We start from the raw sequence: 24,960 nt of genomic DNA, 5'->3' as shown, positions 1-24,960 counted from the left end.
GCTGTTCCCCGGGCCCGGGGCCTCACCTGGACTCCATCGCAGCGTGCAGGGATACTGCTCAGGGACGCATTTCCTGTTGAAAACTGCCTGCCCTCCTGGCCACAGAGCGTGTGCAGCCTCCCCATCCCCTAAACGACCAGGGTGCTCCATCTTTTCCGTCCTGGCGGAATTTGTCACATTGTACCTTATATTACAACTATTCGAATTTTAGAATGTCAGTTTGTTAATGACATTACCATTTCATCTTTGATTCCCACATAGAGCTACTGAGGAAGGAGATAAAATTCTCCAAGTCTTCTCTGGACCTAATCTGTGCCTTACTCGAAGACAGGTACAAAAGAAATTTGAAGGCGTTCCTTCAGCCTCTGGTTCTTAAGCCTTGGTAGTGGCTATGAGAAGGAAGCTGGTGCCACACGCAGAGTTTTAAGAAAATAATTAGTTGTTCGAATGCATCCTCTAGAGATGAAATTTTGTATTTTCAAGCTCTGCAACCAGGGACCATTTTGGACGAGTCAAGAGTGAGTAGATGACTGACATCAGGAAAATAAACATTCATCCTGATGCTTTACTATACTTTTTGGGAGGGAAAAAAATGAAGACACCTGAAAATTCATTGTGGTATTTAGGTGCTCATTCACTCCATAACCATTCACAGGTTAGTCATGAAAAATGATTATTTATCAGTTGGTATCATGTAATATATTAGTCACAAGTTTAGTTCAACACTTTAAGAATTCCAAGGGTTATTAAAGGATTCCACCTGTGTTCCTTGTAAGACAGTTATTTTTCCTAGAACGGTGCATCTCAAACTTTAACATGCATACAAATAACCTAAGTGGTCTGGTGAAAAGGCTGATTTTAATTCCATTGGATGAGATGGAACCTGAGATTCTAAATTTCTGACGAGCTCCCAGATGATGCTGATCCCTGTTGATTCACGGATCTTAGTGGTGTGACCCATGAACCAACAGGATCACCATCACCCAGAAGTTTATCAGAAATTTAGAATCTCAGGTTAGGCCCAGAGAAGACTTGGAGAATTTTAACCCCTTCCTGAGCACTGTGTGGGAATCAAAGATGAAATGGTATTGTCATTAACAAACTTTCTAAAATTTGAATAATTGTAATATAAGGTGAAAGTGAAGTCGCTCAGTCGTGTCTGACTCTTGGCGACCCCATGGACTGCAGCCCACCAGGCTGCCCCGTCCCTGGGATTCTCCAGGCAAGAACACTGGAGTGGGCTGCCATTTCCCTCTCCAATGCATGAAAGTGAGAAGTGAAAGTGACGTCGCTCAGTCGTGTCCAACTCTTAGCGACCCCATGGACTGCAGCCTTCCAGGCTCCTCCATCCATGGGATTTTCCAGGCAAGAGTACTGGAGTGGGGTGCCATTGCCTTCAAACTACTAAGAGGGAAGGTGTTAGAGGAACTTTTTCTGCTGTGAGCAACTTTCTTTAGCAGTCTAACAGAAGGATGACCTGTGCATGATCTAGGTTCTTCATTCCCAGTACAATGCCATGAACAAAAGAGCACCAACTCCTTGAGCATTTATAAAATGAAATAATATCCACTTTGGTTATCTTAAATGAATTAAGATCATATGAGATGCATGTGAGTGCACTCAACAAATAAAAAGCATCATGAATGGTGTTATAATGATAAGTACTAATTCCACACTTCGGTTGAAATGTAGAGTCCTGAATAATTAAAACTTCAGATGGGAAAAAGACAAAATGTTTTGTAACAGAGACGTCTCACTCATCTTATTTCTTGACTGACAGTGGAGTTGGGTGGCTTCTGACACAGGGTGGTGCTTGGGTGAGAGAGTTTTCAGAAAGCTTTGCTGTGTGAGGGGTGGGAATGATTTTTCCTTTGTAAACAGGATAAACAGGATATCAAGAAACAAATTCCACACAAAGCTTTGGTGTTAAATTTTGAATGTACATTTTTATCTCACTTGACTTGCATATTAACCCTCAGTTCAGTTCAGTTCAGTCACTCAGTCGTGTCCGACTCTTTGTGACCCCATGAATCGCAGCACTCCAGGCCTCCCTGTTCATCACCAACTCCTGGCGTTCACTCAGACTCACGTCCATCGAGTTCGATGTCATCCAGCCATCTCATCCTCTGTCGTCCCCTTCTCCTCCTGCCCCTAATCTCTCCCAGCATCAGAGTCTTTTCCAATGAGTCAACTCTTCGCATGAGGTGGCCAAAGTATTGGAGTTTCAGTTTTAGCATCCTTCCTTCCAAAGAAATCCCAGGGCTGATCTCCTTCAGAATGGACTGGTTGGATGTCTTTGCAGTCCAAGGGACTCTCAAGAGTCTTCTCCAACACCACAGTTCAAAAACATCAATTCTTCAGTGCTCAGCTTTCTTCACAGTCCAACCCTCACATCCATACATGACCACTGGAAAAACCATAGCCTTGACTAGACGGACCTTTGCTGGCAAAGTAATGTCTCTGCTTTTGAATATGCTATCTGGGTTGGTTATAACTTTTCTTCCAAGGAGTAAGTGCCTTTTAATTTCATGGCTGCAGTCACCATCTGCAGTGATTTTGGAGCCCCCAAAAATAAAGTCTGACACTGTTTCCACTGTTTTCCCATCTATTTGCCATGAAGTGATGGGACCAGATGCCATGATCTTTGTTTTCTGAATGTTGAGCTTTAGGCCAACTTTTTCACTCTTGTCTTTCACTTTCATCAAGAGTCTTTTTAGTTCCTCTTCACTTTCTGCCATAAGGGTGGTGTCATCTGCATATCTGAGGTTATTGATATTTCTCCCGGCAATCTTGATTCCAGCTTGTGCTTCTTCCAGCCCAATGTTTCTCATGATGTACTCTGCATAGAAGTTAAATAAGCAAGGTGACAATATACAGCCTTGACGTACTCCTTTTCCTATTTGGAACCAGTCTGTTGTTCCATGTCCAGTTCTAACTGTTGCTTCCTGACTTGCATATAGGTTTCTCAAGAGGCAGGTCAGGTAGTTTCTTGTGATCCACACAGTCAAAGACTTTGGCATAGTCAATAAAGCAGAAATAGATGTTTTTCTGGAACTCTCTTGCTTTTTCCATGATACAGTGGATGTTGGCAATTTGATCTCTGGTTTCTCTGCCTTTTCTAAAACCAGCTTGAACATCTGGAAGTTCACGGTTCATGTATTGCCGAAGCCTGGCTTGGAGAATTTTGAGCATTACTTTACTAGCATGTGAGATGAGTGCAATTGTGCGGTCGTTTGAGCATTCTTTGGCATTGCCTTTCTTTGGGATTGGAATGAAAACTGACCTTTTCCAGTCCTGTGGCCACTGCTGAGTTTTCCAAATTTGCTGGCATATTGAGTGCAGCACTTTCACAGCATCATCTTTCAGGATTTGAAATGGCTCAACTGGAATTCCATCACCTCCACTAGCTTTGTTCGTAGTGATGCTTTCTAAGGCCCACTTGATTTCACATTCCAGGATGTCTGGCTCTAGGTGAGTGATCACACCATCGTGATTATCTTGGTCGTGGAGATCTTTTTTTTTAAAGTTCTTCTGTGTATTCCTGCCACCTTTTCTTAATATCTTCTGCTTCTGTTAGGTCCATACCATTTCTGTCCTTTATTGAGCCCATCTTCGCATGAAATGTTCCTTTGGTATCTCTGATTTTCTTGAAGAGATCCCTAGTCTTTCCCATTCTGTTGTTTTCCTCTATTTCTTTGCATTGATCACTGAGGAAGGCTTTCTTATCTCTTCTTGCTATTCTTTGGAAATCTGCATTCAGATGCTTATATCTTTCCTTTTCTCCTTTGCTTTTTGCTTCTCTTTTCACAGCTATTTGTAAGGCATCCTGAGACAGCCATTTTGCCTTTTGCATTTCTTTTCCATGGGGATGGTCTTGATCCCTGTCTCCTGTACAATGTCATGAACCTCATTCCATAGTTCATCAGGCACTCTATCTATCAGATCTAGGCCCTTAAATCTATTTCTCACTTCCACTGTATAATCATAAGGGATTTGATTTAGGTCATACCTGAATGGTCTAGTGGTTTTCCCTACTTTCTTCAATTTAAGTCTGAATTTGGCAATAAGGAGTTCATGATCTGAGCCACAGTCAGCTCCTTGTCTTGTTTTTGTTGACTGTATAGAGCTTCTCCATCTTTGGCTGCAAAGAATATCATCAATCTGATTTCGGTGTTGACCATCTGGTGATGTCCATGTGTAGTCTTCTCTTGTGTTGTTGGAAGAGGGTGTTTGCTATGACCAGTGCATTTTCTTGGCAAAACTCTATCAGTCTTTGCCCTGCTTCTTTCCGTATTCCAAGGCCAAATTTGCCTGTTACTCCAGGTGTTTCTTGACTTCCTATTTTTGCATTCCAGTCCCCTATAATGAAAAGGACATCTTTTTTGGGTGTTAGTTCTAAAAGGTCTTGTAGGTCTTCATAGAACCGTTCAACTTCAGCTTCTTCAACATTACTGGTTGGGGCATAGACTTGGGATATTGAATGGTTTGCCTTGGAAACGAACAGAGATCATTCTCTCATTTTTGAGATTGCATCCAAGTACTGCATTTTGGACTCTTTTGTCTGAAAAAACAAAATACTAAACTTAGGTTTTGATATTATTAATTCCTATTTTTTATTGGAGGATAATTGCTTTACAGTATTTTTTATAATTAAATTTGATTCATTTTTAATTGAAGGATTGTGGCTCTACAATATTGTGTTGGCCTCTGCCATACGTCAGCATGAATCAGCCACATACATACATACATCCCCTCCTTCCTGACTCTCCCTCCCACCTCCCACCGCATCCCACCCCTCTAGGTTGTCACAGAGCACTGGGTTGAGCTCCCTGTGTCACACGGCAAATCCCCACTTGCCATCTATGTTACATATGGTACTGTATGTGTTTCCATGCTTCTTTCTCAGTTTTCATCCCACCCTCTCCCATTTTAAAGATAAGGATCCAAGAGCTCCAGGAAGGCAAGGACTGTACTGTTTTTCCCATCAGCATACTCTCAGCAGTAGCACAGCACTGAAACAGAGTAGGCGTTCTGAAATATTTAACAAATAAATCAGACTCAGAGAGATGAAGTGTCTTGCTTAAGGTCACATTCAATTAAGTGGTAGAGTAAGGCATTGTCCCAGTTCCATTTGGCTTGACCCCTGGAGCTTCTCATTCAGCAGATCTAAGCTGAGCCCAATCATTTGCATCTTTATTAATCGTCCCATTGATTATCCCTTTGACTCAATCACCTTTGAACATGTATTTATTAAAATGTAATATATGTCAGTCCCACTCTAGGTGCTGACAAGTAAATAAGATACCAGTAAAGAAACAGATTCCACACAAAGGTTTTGGTATTAAATGGATCCATCCGCAAACAAAACAGGCAAGAGCCTCTGGCCTTACGGAACTTAAGAGCTATGAGACATCAGGCCAGTTTGAGAAGCTGCAGCACACCGTGATGATAAAAGGTTCTGTTTATTCAGTTAAAATTAGCTTCAAGGGGCATTTCATTCATCTCTTCACCATATTTGCTGTGAGAGCTAAGAGCCCTCTGGTCAGATGAAAGTAAGTACAAAAGGTCTTCTTTTGATAGGAGACAGGCTTTTGGGATGGGGCAATATTTGTGTGTGTGTGTGTGTGTGTGTGGACCTGTTTGGCATCCCTGGCTCTTGGCACTAAATGCCATGAACACCCTCTCACCTTCGTTGGGACAACTGAAAATGCCCAGTTCCCCTCTCCTGTTGAGAACTGCTGGAGGGACTGAAGGAGAAAAGTGCTGGTGGACGAAGATCTGGCTGAGCCTCTGAAGACCTTACAGCCCCTCAAGGATTTTTTGATTCCCCCTTCTGGGGATCAGGCTCTGTTTAATTATGTGGAGGTAATTTTTCAAGACAATGTTGTATTTTAATTGTCTGTAAATCTCCCACAGATCATCATTTAAGATTTTTGAATTGTTGCATCGATGGGTCTTGATTGCTGCCATTTAGCATGCATTGCCTCCCTCCCCTACTCTCCTTTTCAAAAGGGTGAATAGAAATTTCAGGCAGGTGAAAGCAGTGGGCAAATGATACCCTGTGTTTTGAAAGTCTGCTACTTAAAAACCTGTAGTTACTTATTCGTTTAAATGAGTAACCTGCATAATTGTCATATTTTTAGCCCTTAAAAATCTGTTTTTGCAATGGAAATCTTCATGCAATCAGTATAATCAATTGCAAAATTAATAAACCTGGCTGATCTTCAACAGCATTTTTTACTTTGAGAAATGTGGGGGAAAATACCTCTGTGTGTGGTTTAGACCTGGAAGATTTTAGTAACAAATTCGGAATTGTATGGCCTTACTTTGAAGTTGCTGATGATGCTCATTTTTCTGTCATTTTCTTAAGTGTTTTCAGTGCCAAACGGAGCTTGTAAAATGGACAGAAGGCAGCAATTTAGGGAACCTCCTTCAGTGGAGGGTGAGGGGGACCAATTTCTGAAAGAACTTTGCATAAGATTTCATTAAATTTCATAATGTTAACTATTCCTTGTTTTAGAAAAATAGCAAAGCTAGTTACACATTCATGGAAACATGGATGTAAATGGAAAATCAACAGTTCATCTCAAGATTTTCATACTGTTAGATAAGAGGTATGCTTCATTTATTGTCGTAATATCAGGAACAAAGTTGTTAATGTAGGTGCTATACAACAACATAGAAAATTCACATGTGATTTCCGACTTGGAATCTAAGAAACCATTTAGTGGAGTTTGTGCTGGGTGAGTGGCAACTCATACTGCTCTGAGAAAAGCAATTAGTTGCTGAAGAATAGCTCTATTTAAATAGTCCCAATATAACCATTGCCAAAATGTATTTGTCTGGAAGGCACTATCCAAGTGCTATTAGTGGTGATGACACAAAGGAGGCAAGGAAGATGATTTTAGTCCTTCCAAGGCATTGTTTGTTTGTGAATATTAATTTTTATTGCCTGATGTAAAGCAAGCCAGGTGTCCCTCCATAGTCTTGTTCTCCTGAATTTTGCTATCTAGCTCTCACATGCTACCAGGGTGCCTACCCTGGAATAGGTCTAGCCTGCTTGAAGCCATCCTAGAGAAGCTAAGTTCAGTAATTTCCGATAGTCAGCATCTCGTCTGAAATCAAAGCGTGCAGAAAACTTTAGACACCTGTTCCACAATATATATCTAAACCTGGTCAAATGATATTTTTAAAGGTCTTTTTTAAATCCAAGTAACAGCAAAGCATGATGTCCAAATGGAGAACACTTGGTTGATTTGTAAAATGGTTTGCATTTACTTTTAGCCACTTTCTAAGTGAAAGTAATAAAACTAAAAGCGAGGGGTACATTTTCTGTTCCTAACCAGCCTCAATTTTATTTGGCATCGCACAGAACTGCCTCCAGTTTAAGTTCTGTTAATGAAAAGTTGAGTGGTGTAAGACAAACTCAGGAGTAGTTTGCTCTGGAAAACCTAAGTCAAAATTGGTTACATCCACAAAAGAGTTTTCATTTTGCCTGTTTAGGGAAAGAAAGAAAGAAAATTAATAGTTCAAGCCCCAAGCTTAATTGCTAATATTAACATTCTAAAAGCAGTAATTATCTAAGTAGAAATTGGCAATAAATATGTATGTAATCATGATATATTTTATATAGTTGAAATCTAATTCTGAATTATTTTTGTATTTGATGCCAAGCAAGAAACATGGTAAATGAACAGAGAACACTTTTTGAAAATACAGCCTTGTGGATTAAAAAAAAAAAAACCTGTTCATACTATTGGAAATGTGAAGGTAAAAATGAGGTTTTTTTAACTTCACAGTTTTCTTTTTCTCTATTTCTTTCCTGTTCTTGAAAGCAGACTGTTTTTTTCCTGAACAGTGAAGACACGGGACACAATGAAATATAAGTGCTATGCAAAGACATATCCTCATTAAACAACTAGCTGCTATAAAAATAAATGATACCATATGACTCAGGGAAGTTGTTAATAATTCTACTTTGTTTACATTATGCTTAGAAAGCAACATAGCTTAATGAGATCAGATATTAAGCTAACAGTATATCTTAGAGTCATAATGTTTTCAAGCTCTGCCAAAACCGTAGGCAGATTGAATGTGGGTAGTTTGTACTGATAGTGTTTTTAAAAGAGGAAATGAATAAGGCCCTGCTTGGTATAGGAGTTATGCATTTATCACCTAGAGTAAAGAGTATTAAGTGCACACAAATTACTGAGCTGCTTTGAAAGGACACAAATAATCATAACTGGGGGAAAATTCAAGAACCATGGAGGTATTTTTACTTAGGAACTATGAATAATACCCATCATCATAAAAACATGTAGAAACAAAGTCCACAATAAGTGACCAAGTATCCAAAAAACCATGTGGGCATATTCTAAAGCAGGGGAACGTGTTTAGAATTCCCATTTCCTACAAAATAAAATTTCTTCCTGCTCCCTGAGCTTTTTGGATGAATTGGTTAAAATGAAGTGGGCCATATTCAGTTATTCATTTTTACAATTCAGAGAAACATTATACTTCTCAACCTTGGAGTTGCCTACTTGATGTTTAAAATAAATGTGATATTCAAGTAGATAACACACACTCTCATCCACCCTTCGTTAAAGGCATGACAATTGTTACAGTGCCAGACCAATTTCTTATCGTCTTTATAAAAAATGCAAAGGTCAAAGTTACTGGCTGTAATTTCAGTTGTTATAAACTGGGATTTCTTTAACATATAACATTTAATTAGAGCACAGTCAGCCAGCACGGCAGAATATCTAACAGCAGATTCTTTACAGAATTTTTTACAGGTTTGATTTTTGCTTCTTCAAAATCAACTTGGCATTATTTTCTCTCTCTCTTTACACTCAAGCTTTGCAAAGTGCCAACAAATAAAAATAAATAAATAAAAAGAAGCAATCCCAAACACCCACTTTGCCAAATTAGTGAGAAGGCAGGATCTGTGAAATGTAGGAATTATCTGTTTGCACAGCAGAACACGTCAGCTATAAGCATGCAGCTGCCATGTCAAGCAAATGCACTTTTTCTAAAGGCAAGGTACGGCATGTGTCAGTACGTTCACCTTTACATAAAAATAAATACATTTCAAAATCAATAAGACAAGGGCAACAAGAAAAAAAATTTGCAAAGCTTATTGCTAGCTACTGAGGAGAATGACGTGATGCTATTTTGTCCTTGCATCCAGAAAGTGACAGAATTTCTAGGGATGGACAGTATGTGCACAGTATAATTGAAATTGGATCTAGATCCAGAAAGGCATTGCCTACCTTGAAGATGATGCTGTCAGATGAATATAAACTGGAAAAACCTGGTGCTGTAGGAGGGGTGTGTAGGTTATTAGGCCATATTATCTCCCAAGTTTTCTATGAAACTAACTCAAGTTAACAATTTTTCTTTCTGACCTAGGTGCAGAGTCACACAGACTTCTACCACATTTTATTGATTTCAAGGAAAGAGGATACTTAGGTTTCACTTCTTGATGTGGGAATGATAAGGTTTAGAAGATCTTGTAGGAACAGAGATATTCATCTTTGGAAAATACTGCCAGTGTCTTTTTACTCTGAAAAGATAATTTTTGCAAACCTGAGGATGGTGCTATTTGAGTAAAAGTATGCTTTGTTAATAGATAACAGGATGAATTATTACAGTAAAAATTAAAATAATAAGAGAAATCTAGCAGCCTCTTGACTCCTTGAGGCAAGATCTGTTATTTGTTAGTGATATCTCTATTCCGTGGGGCTTCTGGTAGCTCAGTGGGTAAAGAATCTGCCTGTGGTGCAGGAGACCCAAGTTTGATCCCTGGGTCAGGAATATCCCCTGGAGAAGGAAACGGCAAACCACTCCAGTATCCTTGCCTGGAAAATCCCATGGACAGACGAGCTTGGTGGGCTTCAGTCCATGGGGTCGCAAAAAGTCGGGCATGAATGAGCGACTAACACCTCTATTCCATAGAAATTCGAGTACTTTCCCTCATCATTAGTAGGTCTTTACTATTTCTTCTACCTCAGGTCTGCCAGTAGGTCTGAAATTATACACTTAGTTGAAACAGATTCACTTTGAATACAAAGATTCAACAACAGTGGGGATAATAGAAAAGTAAAGGCCATTTGGCTTAGTTAGGTGAGGAAAGAGGGGAAAACATACTGCCACTCAGTTGATAGAGGGGATAAACTATCTTATGAGTCTGGTAATCTCTCTTGGTGTAATGCCCCCCTTCTGTGAAACATAAAGGAGCCCTCCTGACAAAATGGTGAAGTGAAGCTAAGAAAAATACGTGGGAAACAATTTGCAAGTACATGGCTCTAGCTGAATGCCAACCGGAAAATGCAATTATAGCTCTTGGATTGGCTTGCCTACTTGTCTGTGGTATGGCCTTTGTCTTTAGACCATGGACCCATCAGTGGGACACTTGCTTTCAATGTTTTTTTCCTTTGGTAGGGGTGGGTTTCTGCTTAGCCATCCACATTCCTACCTGGTCTTCTCTGGCATCAGAATGTCCTTGCTTAATATTCGGCAGTGTGAGATAAACCCTTACTGAGAGGAATAAAATACTCTGAATTTTTTGACATTTTGGTCCTCAACAGCAAATTTTCACTAAGTGAGAAAAAGAAGTCTGACCACAAAGGTCTGCAAAGCCTCCTGGGTAAATGCTTAGAGATCTGATAGAAACTTTAGAATCTGCAGTACATAGGCACTCGCATACTTGAAAGCAGAAGCAAGAATGTGGTAGTGTAAGAGGAATGTGCAGTCCCCAGGCATCTGAAGCCTACCTTAAGAGGGTAAACCAAAAAGACAAAGATTGTTTCACTACTTGGTAGTCAGTGAAAGCTCATCCTCTGGAAAAGGATTTGGTGGTGCCCAATGAAAGGGCTCACTGATCATGATCCTGCAGAGTATCTGCGTTGGAACTCATCTCTTCAAGATCATTAGGGCTGGCAAACTGAAGCTGTTTTGAATGTGATCTTCTGAGATGAGCATTGCTTTGAAATCCAAATCTATGATATTTATAGCAAGGCTTCAGAGATAGGTTGTGGTCAGCTTCATGTTACAAGGATAAGAAAGGAAATACTTCTTAGTGTTTAGATAAAGATGACACTTATTTTCGACACTCTCAGCTACTTTCCATCCCAATTAAATACTTCCTGATTTTACAATATTTGGAAGGACTCAAACCCCAACTGATACTAAAAAAAGCAGATTAGAGATACACAATTATTCCCCAGATAAGAAAAATTTCTAACAATCCTTTAAGTCAAATTATTTACTTGCAAGAGGCTCACCTGTATGGCAAGCACAGCTTGGTGCTTTTGTAAAGTCCTCTAACTCTCTTCTAAAAGAAGCTGTATTTAAGTAATCATCCATTTATACCATTTATATCGGCAGATAACTACACACCAAGCAACACTTTGTACTTCTCTGAGAAAATTTGAAAGAAACAGATTTTCCTAAAATGGGATTTCAGTGATATTTTGAGTTAAACACAGTGCTTCTATTGTTTCTATAATTTAGAGTCTGTACTACCAGTGAGCAAAGAAAAGCAATGATTCTAGAGACTTTCATAAGGCAGGTAATATAGATGGTACTCACTCTCTTGCATTGCTCCTAGTGAAAAACTTCCACTGGGTTAATTAGTCTCAGAAAAAACTTTTCAACTGTGCATTACGCTGTTGAAAACTGGGCATAAGAACAAGTAAGCTACTCCTTGAATAAATAGTATTTCATGGATTCAAGATGCAGCAAGGAGGCAAAACCCCAGACTGAAAAACTGAGTTTTTCTGGATAGAAAATTGATACAAAATTGAAACCAAAAACCTGCCTGACTTTTACTTAGCAATTGCTTACTGTGGTTTCTCAATGCGAGCTTTGTATAAACAGATTAACTTTGTTTCCTAAGTGTTTCCAAAGAGCCTGGAAACTAAGAATCGGTAGTGCTTCTGCCCAGCCCTCAAAAACCAACAAACTCTTCCAAAAGCTCCAACACCTGTTACTGAAATTCTACCACACAGTGGCCTTCATCTCCGATGCCAACAGATGTGAAGACGCCCAGAGGTACCTCAGATGTTTGTGCTTCTGAGTCTCCCGGGGGCACCAGGAAGGGGAGGGAAAATGATTCCGGAATTCCAAAGGTCACTGCTGGATCAAAATAATGAAAATTGCCCACATGTTGGAAAAAACTCTGATGTGATTACTGGAAAGTCTGGCAATCAGACCAAGAAGAACTAACTGGGCTAGAGTTTCATTTACACTTGAAAAAAAGGGGGAGAGAGAGAGAGAAAGCAAAGAAAGGTATGCCAGAGTGAAAGAGAAATAGTTATTATGTTCTTTAGCCTTCAGGCTACCACAATTAAATTCAAACAAAAAAATGGAGGAAATCTTTACTTGCACCAAAAGGGATCAAGTGTGAGCTGTCACACTTATATAATCGTTCATATCTGAAAATAAAATTTAAGAATGTAAGTGATTAAACAGAGTGAAAATGAGGTGTTTTTTTTTTTTTATAATGAAGGAGACTACAATATATATTTGACTTTCTTTCAAGGCACTTATTGTGCCTTATAATCATTTCCTTACAAATATGTTATTGTAAGAACAGCTTTTCTTCTAAGGTATATTTCCTCACTACTTTTTTTTTACTGGACAGTACTGGAACTCTGCATGGTGATGCTAACATGATTATATATAAAAGATGCACTTTCTGCATAAAATAAACTTGATGGCTATGTGTCACAATCTCTGCTTTGAAATCTTTTTACTCTGGGTTATGTAGGAGGTAACTGTGGGGTAGTACCCACGGGCTTTGGAGGCTCTAATGCCAGTTGTATACTCTTGGGTGCAAGCTTTCCTGTATGCATTATTTCCTCACTTAACAAGAGAATAGGCGCCCGAGAAGCAACTGGCTAGGTGTATACATTGTGCTTATACAGGGACTGCCATCCTACCCTCACAGAGATTTTAGGCAATTTCACTTCAGTGTGTCCCATTCTAGAATAGAGGCATGAACTGGAGGAGCCCAGGAATGGCCACTAACTGAGTCCTGCGGGTGGGGTGAGGTGAGGAGGGGAGGTCAGGGAATACTATTCAGAAGATAAGACTGAGACCAGAGGCTCTAGTAGGAGTTAGCCAGCAGAGGAGCAGGGAGGGGTTGTGGAAAAAGAGCTTTAGACAGAGACAATAACTTATGTGAAGACCCAGAGGCACTTAAGAGTTTTGTCAAGAACTAGAATCTTTGGAGATGAATTGTAAAAATGATAAACTTGTGAACAGTATCTATAGTATTTATCAATGGTTCTCATTCAGCTTTCTTTCTTTTTTTGTTTTAGTCCAAAAGTTTCATGGAAAAGCAAATGGGTGATGGCCTAAGGCTTTGCTTAAAGTGACAAGTGGAAATTTCTTAGACAACATCAGCACTCCTGAAGCTAGTGAGAATGTCAGCCCAGGCTTCCTACTATCTGATGCATTTTACAAAATAAGCACGTATTTTAGGGTGAGGCTTCTAGATTTTTAATTTGCGTAAAGAATCTCCTGGGGTTTTTGTTAGATTACCGATTCTGATTCAGTCTGGGTAGGTCTAAGACTGGGTGCTTAGGCTTCTCAGGTGGCGCTCAGGGTAAAGAATCCACCTGCCAATGCAGGAGGCATAAGAGATGAGGGTTCAATCCCTGGGTTTAGAAGGTCCCTTGGAGAAGGGCATGACAACCCACTCCAGTATTCTTGCCTGGAGAATCCCATGGACAGAGAAGCCTTGCGGGCTACAGTCCGTAAGATTACAAAGAGTTGGACACGACTGAAGTGACTTGGCACGCATGCACACAGACTGGGTGCAGAATTCTGATTCTGAGACTCTGGGTGGGCCTAAGAGCCTCCATTTAAAGTTCCCAGGTGATGTTGATCCCTGTGATCGAGGACCTCACTTTAAATAGTAAGGTCTTAAAGCACTTAAAGTGAAAGTGTTAGTCACTCAGCTGTGTCTGACTCTGACCCCTGTACTGTAGCCCACAAGGCTCCTCTGTCCATGGAATTCTCCAGGCAAGAATACTGGAGTGGGTAGCCATTCCCTTCTCCAGGGGATCTTTCCCACCCATTTTAGGCAGATTCTTTACCTTCTGAGCCACCAGAGAAGCCCTTTTAAAGCACTTAAGGAAGACCCAAGTAAGGGAGATCAATGTACTGAAAGTTTCAGTATTTTGAACAATTTACTTAAAATACATTCTGTCATTCTCTCTTGCTGACACACACAGAAGTTCATCCTGTGGACCTAAGTTCATCCTGCAGTTCATCCTGCAGACTATACACAAATGTATAACAACTAACCAACCAATAGGGAATATAGTAACTTTTCTGGTTATTATCAATCTATAAATGGGTTAAACACATATCCTGTCGACTGCTACCCTTTTAAATATTTATGCACCTACTCTTTTCTTTCTGCTGTGTTCTAGTATCTTAGTGATATAGCAGAGGAATGTATTTAAATATATGTTGCCTCTAAAGTACCTTTATCTTCATAGGGGAAGGTTCAAGGTGCACCAGTATGTCTCTTCTTCAGAAAAAATATCCCAATACACTCCAGAACACTGAACTCACAGAAGCTTCCCCACAGGGCTGACCTGTGAACTTTCATTGATTTACTTACCCCTCTCTGGCACACACACATTATTAAGGCTTTGAGATTCTTGCTTTTTCTCACTTGTCAGATCCAGTCAGTATACTGTCCTCAGATAATGGACTGGGGTGATGTTCCAATTCAATCAAGGCCCCTGTGAGTATGACTGAAATATCTGGGTATTTAAAGCTATCAGCCTTGCCTGTGTTTGTCCAAATATTCACTCCCCTCAACCCCAATAATGAGAGCTCTGTTCCTTCCCAACTAGTCTCCCATCTTAGCAAAAGAGATCTGGTGGTTTGGTATATTTAAATGAAATAGCAATTCCAACTCTTACTATCAAGCCCTGCCCTGATTCTCAGCCATGTCTGCCTGTCAGCTACAGGAGATGAGGAAATTATACAGCACCACAGAGACTTTCTGGTTCTCTACAACTGCCTTGGGTTGGAAATTCAAGACTTTATGTTTATCATTTTCTTTACCATACACTCTCCAGAGCAGCTATAAGTTGTCATTTCCCCACTCCTAACATCTTAGTAATCACTAATGTCACCATAGCGATTAAATGTCACAGCTATGTTACCCACCAGCACCTTGATCTTTATCTTCACTCAAGGCCACTATTGGTGATAATCTGAGTGACTGTGATGCTGTGCTGGGGATTACCAGTGTTTTCTATTTCTCTGGCACTCTGTACACTCTTCAAATGGGAATGACTCAATCTCAGAATCCAATTCTGAGGGTCTGTTTGTCATGCCCCATACCCGGTACCAATTTCTTCCTCGGTCAGAGTCCCAGCAGCAAGCACAGCTCACACGTGAGGCCTAATGATAGTTTAAAACAGGACTAATTTTCTATATATAGGTCTTTAGTTTCTTTAGGTATATATATTCCTAAGTATTTTATTCTTTTTGTTGCAATGGTGAATGGAATTATTTCCTTAATTTCTCTTTCTATTTTCTCATTATTAGTGTATAGGAATGCAAGGGATTTCTGTGTGTTGAATTTATATCCTGCAACTTCACTATATTCATTGATTAGCTCTAATAATTTTCTGGTGGCATCTTTAGGGTTTTCTATATAGAGGATCATGTCATCTGCAAACAGTGAGAGCTTTACTTCTTCTTTTCCGATTTGGATTCCTTTTATTTCTTTTTCTGCTCTGATTGCTGTGGCTAAAACTTCCAAAACTATGTTGAATAGTAGTGGTGAAAGTGGGCACCCTTGTTTTGTTCCTGACTTTAGGGGAAACGCTTTCAATTTCTCACCATTTAGGATAATGCTTGCTCTGGGTTTGTCATATATAGCTTTTATTATGTTGAGGTATGTTCCTTCTATTCCTGCTTTCTGGAGAGTTTTTATCATAAATGGATGTTGAATTTTGTCAAAGGCTTTCTCTGCATCTATTGAGATAATCATATGGCTTTTATTTTTCAACTTGTTAATGTGGTGTATTACATTGATTGATTTGCAGTTATTGAAGAATCCTTGCATCCCTGGGATAAATCCCACTTGGTCATGGTGTATGATCTTTTTAATGTCTAACTTATATGTAGAATACTATAAAACACTGGTAAAAGAAATCAAAGAGGACACTAACAGTTGGAGAAATATACCATGTTCATGGATTGGAAGAATCAATATAGTGAAAATGAGTATACTACCCAAAGCAATTTATAGATTCAATGCAATCCCTGTCAAGCTACCAACGGTATTCTTCACAGAGCTAGAACAAATACTTTCACAATTTGTATGGAAATACAAAAAATCTCGAATAGCCAAAGCAATCTTGAGAAAGAAGAATGGAACTGGAGGAATCAACCTGCCTGACTTCAGGCTCTACTACAAAGCCACAGTCATCAAGACAGTATGGTACTGGCACAAAGACAGAAATATAGATCAATGGAACAAATTTATCTCTAGAAAGCCCAGAGATAAATCCACGCACGTATGGACACCTTATCTTTCACAAAGGAGGCAAGAATATACAATGGATTAAAGACAATCTCTTTAACAAGTGGTGCTGGGAAATCTGGTCAACCACTTGTAAAAGAATGAAACTAGAACACTTTCTAACACCATACACAAAAATAAACTCAAAATGGATTAAGGATCTAAATGTAAGACCAGAAACTATAAAACTCCTAGAGGAGAACATAGGCAAAACACTCTCCGACATACATCACAGCAGGATCCTCTATGACCCACCTCCCAGAGTAATGGAAATAAAAGCAAAAATAAACAAATGGGACCTAATTAAACTTAAGAGCTTCTGCACAACAAAGGAAACTATAAGCAAGGTGAAAAGACAGCCTTCAGAAGGGGAGAAAATAATAGCAAATGAAGCAACTGACAAACAACTAATCTCAAAAATATACAAGCAACTCCTGCAGTTCAATTCCAGAAAAATAAATGACCCAATCAAAAACTGGGCCAAAGAATTAAATAGACATTTCTCCATAGAAGACATACAGATGGCTAACAAACACATGAAAAGATGCTCAACATCACTCATTATCAGAGAAATGCAAATCAAAACCACAATGAGGTACCATTTCACACCAGTCAGAATGGCTGCGATCCAAAAGTCTACAAGCAATAAATGCTGGAGAGGGTGTGGAGAAAAGGGAACCCTCTTACACTGTTGGTGGGAATGCAAACTAGTACAGCCACTATGGAGAATAGTCTGGAGATTTCTTAAAAAACTGGAAATAGAACTGCCATATGACCCAGCAATCCCACTGCTGGGCACACACACTGAGGAAACCAGAAATGAAAGAGACACGTGTACCCCAATGTTCATTGCAGCACTGTTTATAATAGCCAGGACATGGAAGCAACCTAGATGTCCATCAGCAAGCAGGTGAATGGATAAGAAAGCTGTGGTACATATACACAATGGAGTATTACTCAGACATTAAAAACAATACATTTGAATCAGTTCTAATGTGGTGGATGAAACTGGAGCCTATTATACAGAGTGAAGTAAGCCAGAAAGAAAAACACCAATACAGTATACTACGCAAATATATGGAATTTAGAAAGATGGTAACGATAACCCTGTAAGCGAGACAGCAAAAGAGACACAGATGTATAGAACAGTCTTTTGGACTCTGTGGGAGAGGGAGAGGGTGAGATGATTTGGGAGAATGGCATTGAAACATGTATAATATCATATATGAAATGAATCGCCAGTCCAGGTTCGATGCATGATACTGGATGCTTGGGGCTGGTGCACTGGGACGACCCAGAGGGATGGTATGGGGAGGGTGGAGGAAGGGGGGTTCAGGATGGGGAACACATATATACTTGTGGCGGATTCATATTGATGTATGGCAAAACCAATAGAATATTGTAAAGTAATTAATCTCCAATTAAAATAAACAAATTTATATTTAAAAAAGAAATAAAGGAGATTTAAAAACGTTTTAAAAAAAATAAAACAGGACTAATCCAGTTGCCCTCAGAAATGCCCATCAATCTGTGCTGGCTGCAAAGAGCCAACATTTTCTTTTATTAACTACATATTATTACCTTTCACAGGTAAGTTTTATAAGCCATCTAGAATTCGCTTGTGTATATCATACACATTCATTTCTCTCCATAGAATATACCATGAATCTTCCTAAAAATCATCACTGATTTGTGATGCCACCTTTATCATGTATCAACTTTCCATTCATTCAAATGTCTGTGTCTAGGCTCTGCATTTCATTCCATTGGTCTATTCGTATGTTGCTTTTACTATTCTGGCTGTGTAGTGTGTCTGAATACCTGATAGGTGATTCAGTCACCTATATATAGATGACTATATATAATGTATGTATAGTGTACATATGTATCTATATAGTATATTTGTATCTATATATATGTATAGATGACTATATAGATACATCTATATTCATGTCAGATTCAGTTTTATTAAGATCTTCACACAATCCTTCATGCTCAGTTACCAACAGATGATTTTAAACTATCATCTAGGGAGAGTAAAGGGTTATCTTTAGTACTTCATTTTGCTGAGCAAGGTATACAACACAATGATAAGCTAAATTACTCATTGGTCACCTGTGATTTTCCTTCTCTACCCTTTCCTACACAGTGCTCCATCTTTCCTTTCAATAAATACTACAGGCTGAATTGTGTCCTCCTCCACTCTCACCTCACCAACCACCTCCCCCCAATCCATATGTTGAAGTCCCAATCCCCAGTACCTCTAAATGTGATATGTTTGGAGATAGGATCTTTAAAGAGGCAATTAAGTTAAAACAATGTCATTAAGGTGAGATCTAATTCAATATTACTGCTGCCCTTACCTTATATGAAGAGTAAATTTGGACACAGAAATGTGGAGAGGAAAGACAATATTCAGACACAGGGAGAAGCTGGCCATCTACAAACCAAGGAGAGTAGCCTCAGAAGGCATCAAAGCAGTTGACACCTTGATCTTGGACTTCTAGTCTCCAGTCATGAGAAAATAAAGCCACCCCTGCAGTTGGTGACTGTAGCCATGAAATTAAAAGATGCTTACTCCTTGGAAGGAAAGTTATGACCAACCTAGATAGCATATTCAAAAGCAGAGACATTACTTTGCCAACAAAGGTTCGTCTAGTCAAGGCTATGGTTTTTCCTGTGGTCATGTATGGATGTGAGAGTTGGACTGTGAAGAAGGCTGAGCACCGAAGAATTGATGCTTTTGAACTGTGGTGTTGGAGAAGACTCTTGAGAGTCCCTTGGACTGCAAAGACATCCAACCAGTCCATTCTGAAGGCGATCAGCCCTGGGATTTCTTTGGAAGGGATGATGCTGAAGCTGAAACTCCAGTAGTTTGGCCACCTCATGCGAAGAGTTGACTCATTGGAAAAGACTCTGATGCTGGGAGGGATTGGGGGCAAGAGGAGAAGGGGATGACAGAGGATGAGATGGCTGGATGGCATCACCGACTAGATGGACGTGAGTCTCAGTGAACTCCGGGAGTTGGTGATGGACAGGGAGGCCTGGCGTGCTGCGATTCATGGGGTCGCAAAGAGTCGGACACAACTGAGCGACTAATCTGATCTGATCTGATCTGTAGTACTTTTGTCATGGCAGCTCGAGCAAACTAAAACAACCAGGTATTGAAAGAATATCAACTTAAAGAGGTGCGCCAAACTTCAGCAGAGTTCTCGTGCCCATATACCTTAATGTTGCCCTGTCCAAATCTATGGTTCTAATTTTGGTCTTTTTTCTGAGGAGTAGACTTGTTCATTAACCAGGGTTTTGTCATTCCTTTGTAGATATCTGTCTAGCACCTGGAGCTCAAGTGCTCCAAAGTTAAGCCCTGATGTTTTCCTTCAATTCTGCTGTTCTATGGTTGTCTCTGTCTTATATAACAGCCACGGAGAGGCCTAAGAGTCACCCTAGGCTTCTGCCCCAGCCTTCCTATTGAATACACATCGATAGAGTCAGTTTATCCTACACTGGATCTTTCCTCAGGGTGTGACGGCTGTTATTCCCTTCACAGGGGAAGTGTGATTGGTGTTGGAAGAGCAAGAGCCTGAGCAGAGTGTGAGACAGGACTTGGGCTCTGCTCCCCGGCTGTTGCTGCCCTGACAGGGGCAGGGTCTGCACCCCAGCTATTGGACCAGAAGCCCTGAGGGATGACTGGATCAGGCTCTGTTGCCCTCGAGTGCATGCTCTGCCCCAAGGAGGCAACGACTGTAGCAAGTGAGGCCCTTGTCCTCACAGAGAACCTATGCACTGCCTGTATAGGCATCTGTGGATCAGTTCAGAAGCAGCCCAAAGTTGCATCCCTTCTTCGGTGGTGCTTGTCCCAGATTTAGTGCAGAGCTGTGGTATGGAGTAGGCTGGGGCTGGGCTTGAGGCATGGTGGCTGTAGAAATTGAGCTGGCTGTGCCTCTGCCAGAGATCTGGATGGTCTCCATGGCAGCCTTGTCCCAGTACCTAACTGCCCCAGATCTAGCACTAAGTTGCAGTATGAAGTCGGGGGGAGCTAGGATACTGTTGCTGGGAGAGGAACCACTGTGTGCTCCTGTGGGCACGGACACTGGCAATTGCCACCCACCCATATCACAGTCCAGATGCCTGGTCTGTCTCTGCATAACTGGATGAGTCGTTTCCCAGGGCTCAGATCTTGGAGCAGGCTGTGGTGTGGCGTGAGTGTGCCTTCAGTGATGACCCTGTTCAGAATGGGAAGTGCAGCGAGTCAGCTGCTTCCAGAATAAGGCTCTTTCTGCATTTATTGTTGGCAAGCCAGCACAGGCACACTCCTCGTGCATGGAGTTTAGGCTTCACCAGCCCTTCTGTCTGTCCCAGTGGTCATCTAGCAGTCAAGGAGGCTTGTCTCCTCCACGCAGGGACCCAGGACTGTGATGTGCAGGTTGTGGCTTGACATGTTGGCTTCTCAGGGTAAGGGCCCACCTATGTGAACCTTCTCTTCCTAACAGATCCTTCACAGCAGTGCATCCCTACCTGATATCTCTTTTCTGTCTTATCCGATAACAGGAAGATCTTTCTTGCAGCTTTGACTGTTGAGGAGTTCTTCTGCAGATTTGGTTAGTTTTCTGTGAGAATCATTCCATGTGTTTGTTTGATGTGTTTGTCAAGGGTATGTAGGGTTCCATGTCCTCTTACTCCACCATCTTGATTTATGATTCTATTATTTAAATCAAAAAGTTCTAATTTCTTAGCAAGGCATTCATGGTCTTTGATAATCTGGTCCAACCTACCACTTCAACATTTTTATTACCACATCTCCCTCTTCCAAGCACCCTTTACACTTCCCACAATAGATTTTTTTTTTCACATCTTCCAGTACAAAACATATTCTCACACTTAGGTGTTTTTGATCTCTGCCTGTGATGCCTTTCATTCCCTATTTTACTGTTAAACTCCATACATCCTCTGGGACCAAATAAATAGATGCTTTCTCCAATAAACTGCCCTTGGAAATTGGCACTCCCAACTGTGATTGGCAGTTTTGTATTTTGCACCTCCAATTGCACCTTTTGAATTCCATTTCTTTCATATTTATTATATTTGTCTTAGTTTGAAATCTCTGGCCCTTTCAAGGAAGTAGGAAGCTTTGTGAAGGGAAGGGCAATTTTTTTGCTCATTTTCTATACCAAACCAATGTATAGTATAGGGCTTTGTACACTGTAGGGGATCTTTAAATAAGCTGAAAGAGTATAAGAGTTTGCCAAGTATCAATTCTATATGAGTTTTGAGTTTGAAAACATGTTACCATTTAATTAACTTTAGTTCACTTATTTTGTGGAAAATATGACTTTCTCACTCATAGACCGAAAGGCTCATTTCTCTTTTGGCTGTAAAGCAGCTGTTAGAAAATATTATGAAAAATGAAGTGCAAGTTAATCAGAGAAATGAAAATCAAATTTTCCTTGAAATGTCCTCAGAATTAAAATTTAGAGAAATCGTGTAGAAGGCAAAAACATGGTTGCATTTGCCACATCTAGAATATTTTTAGGAGTATTTTATGGTGATTCTTAATCTTCTCAGGGTTCAGACACAGCTTATGGAAGCAGCAGGTCCACTTTCCCGAATCTACAGGAAATGCTATTTGGAGCTGAAAGTGGCCTTGCAATCTGAGAAACAGTATAGCAAGACATATATCACTTGAGATGTAGCCAACACTGAGTAGATCCAAAGCCTTCATTATCTTTCCCCTCTCCCCGAGTTATTCTGAAAGCAAGTCTGCTGTAAGTACCATTTCCTGCTAGGACGGGATCCCGTGCAGTCACTGCTTAACCACTAACCACTCTCAAGTTGTGGGATCCTTTTGCCTTAGATTTAGTTATGTTTCTTGTTTCCTGCTCCTTTTGGTTTCTGATCACACTTCTAACTGTAGAGTCTGATTAGTGTTGGAGAAACAGAGCCTGTTCTAATCCAACTGTCCTATGGACCATGGTGTGTGGTTTTTAAGGACTCTCCAACAGTGCCTCAGACAGACCCTCAGTCTTTAAAGTCCACAATTTGAAGGCTGCTGACTTTAATAACTTAATTCAGCTTAATGGAGGAAATATTACAGTTATTTTGCTCTGACAGCCTGAGTTCTGAATGTTCCCACTCCTTAGTAGTTGATAAGGCTAGATTTCTTAAAACTCAACAAGGAGAATCTCTCTTAGTGGTAGTTAAATGAACTCCACATAGAAAATTTGACAGGAGAAGGTAAAGTATTTGACAACCTCTACTTACTCATACAAACGCTCTCCACAGATGAAGATTCCATTTCTCCACCCAATTCTGTATTAACCGTAGAATGAATAAGGAAAATCTTATTGGTTAGAGAAAATTCAAATAATGTTATATTATCTCACTTGATTCTCACAAATATCCCTGTGGGGTAGATATAATTGGGTAAAACCATGTGAAACTGTCATTTGTATTAGTCAAAAATGGTTGGCATCAGAAATTTCACACAGCTAAATTCTGTTATTATTATCTCCATTTTACAGATGAGAAACATGGAGTTTAGAGGTCAAGTCATGTGCTGAAAGCTACAGAGCTGCTAAATTGCAGAGCCAGACATAGAACCTAGGAGACTAAGTCTGTGTGATTCCAAAGCCTTGCTCTACACCAGGCTGTACAGCCAGGTGTGGAACAATCAGGCTGAGAGAAAATTCCCTACTCATTGATACAGCATAGAGTTGGGTAGCATTCCTTGTTGTAGTTACGATTCATAAAGACAGATTCAGATTGTGCAAGTAGATATGTTCTGGTTTCCTCCCCTGTGAGCTTTAACGGTGTTAACTGAATAATGATTTTACAGCTCTTGATCCATGGGGATGAAATTACTTAACATATGGATGGCAAATGGTTTAAAAATACTCGTTTTATTTTTTTTTAATTTATATTGGAATATAGTTGATTTACAATATTGTGTTAGTTTCAGGTGTACAGCAAAGTGAATCAGTTATATATGTACACAGGCCATTACAGAGTACTGAGTAGAGCTCTCTGTGCTGTACAGTAGGTCCTTAGCAAAATTACATAATGTTTTAAGTTCCCAAGGCTGTGATTGGCTGGAAGGTTCTCACTCTGCCTTTGGTTTGTCTCTTATGTTTTCCCCTTTAGATTATAAACTACTCAAGTACAGCTACCCTTTTTTCTTTGAGACTCCTTCTCAATTAGCATACATAAATGATTACTGATGTTTAGGACACTGGTATCAGTCTGGAAATGGTGGTGGCCCAACTACAGACAAAAATATTGCTGCCTAGATGGGGCGGCTCAATCAAAAGGTTTCGTGCACATGCTCTGAGTAGGGGCTATGTATCCTTCATTTCACTACTTTTGTTTTCCCTTTTGGAGGGTTGCTTTTTATGCCTTTATCTTTTACTTATGCAGCTCTGTATCTACAGCCAATCCTCTCCTGCCCCAGGCCTACAAAATAAGGGCAGTTAATTTATGTATCAAAAGTCTGATAGTACATAGAAGGTCATTCATTGAAAACTAAGGGACCTGTTTAAACACTGGTGGTCATGCAGATTAGTGTGATTGCCGGCCCAGGGCCTCAGAGAAACTATGTTGACCTGAATAGAAACCAAGCTATGAGAAGATTTGATTTTAAATAAGGTTTGAAACTATATGTCTCCACTCTGGCAGCAGATTTTTTTTCATGGCACTATTGTGAATTGCTACCAGTGGCATGAAATGAATAAACACAGATAATAGGGCTATGGAGATTGGTTGCGGGGTGAGTCTGTGGGAATAGCGTTGTTAGTACGGGGCTAGATGTTTTTAATTTATCTTCACTGTTTTGTTAGACAACATGAATTATTTTGAGATGTGCCTTATTTATTTTATAATTCTACCATACCTGCCTCGCTGACCCCTGAGACCAAGAGAAGGAGCAACAGATTCCTTTGACTCTGACTCTCTGTGCTAGTCTCACTAGAGCTTTGTTTTGTTTCTTTAATTTAAAGATACTTGACATGTAACATTGTATAAGTTTAAGGTGTACAACATGTTCATTTGATACACACAATAGGATTATATATTGTAATATGATTGCCACTGTAGCGTCAGTTGGCAACTCTGTCAGGTCGCACAATTATTATTTCTTTGTTTGTGATGGTTATAATTAAGATCCCTTTCCGGTTCTCAACATGCCCGCAGATTTGGAAAACTTAGCAGTGGCCACAGGACTGGAAAAGGTCAGTTTTCATTCCAATCCCAAAGAAGGGCAATGCCAAAGAATGTTCAAACTACTGTACAATTGCACTCATCTCACACGCTAGCAAAGTAATGCTCAAAATCCTCCAAGCCAGGTTTCAATAGCATGTGAACCAAGAACTTCCAGATGTCAAGCTGGATTCAGAAAAGCCAGAGGA

General features: G+C 40.1%; 1 long non-coding RNA gene across 1 annotated transcript in view; it reads left to right on the top strand.

Annotated features, from left to right (window-relative positions):
* Nucleotides 1-24,960, top strand: part of LOC101906304 (uncharacterized) — a 171,764-nt gene that overhangs the window by 110,794 nt on the left and 36,010 nt on the right. The gene's annotated exons all lie outside the window — the stretch shown is intronic.

The sequence above is a fragment of the Bos taurus genome, chromosome 4, assembly GCF_002263795.3.
Source record: "Bos taurus isolate L1 Dominette 01449 registration number 42190680 breed Hereford chromosome 4, ARS-UCD2.0, whole genome shotgun sequence".
In the NCBI taxonomy this organism is placed as follows: domain Eukaryota; kingdom Metazoa; phylum Chordata; class Mammalia; order Artiodactyla; family Bovidae; genus Bos; species Bos taurus.
The sequence above is the reverse complement of the archived record's forward strand: the minus strand, read 5'-3'. Positions and strand labels throughout refer to the sequence as shown.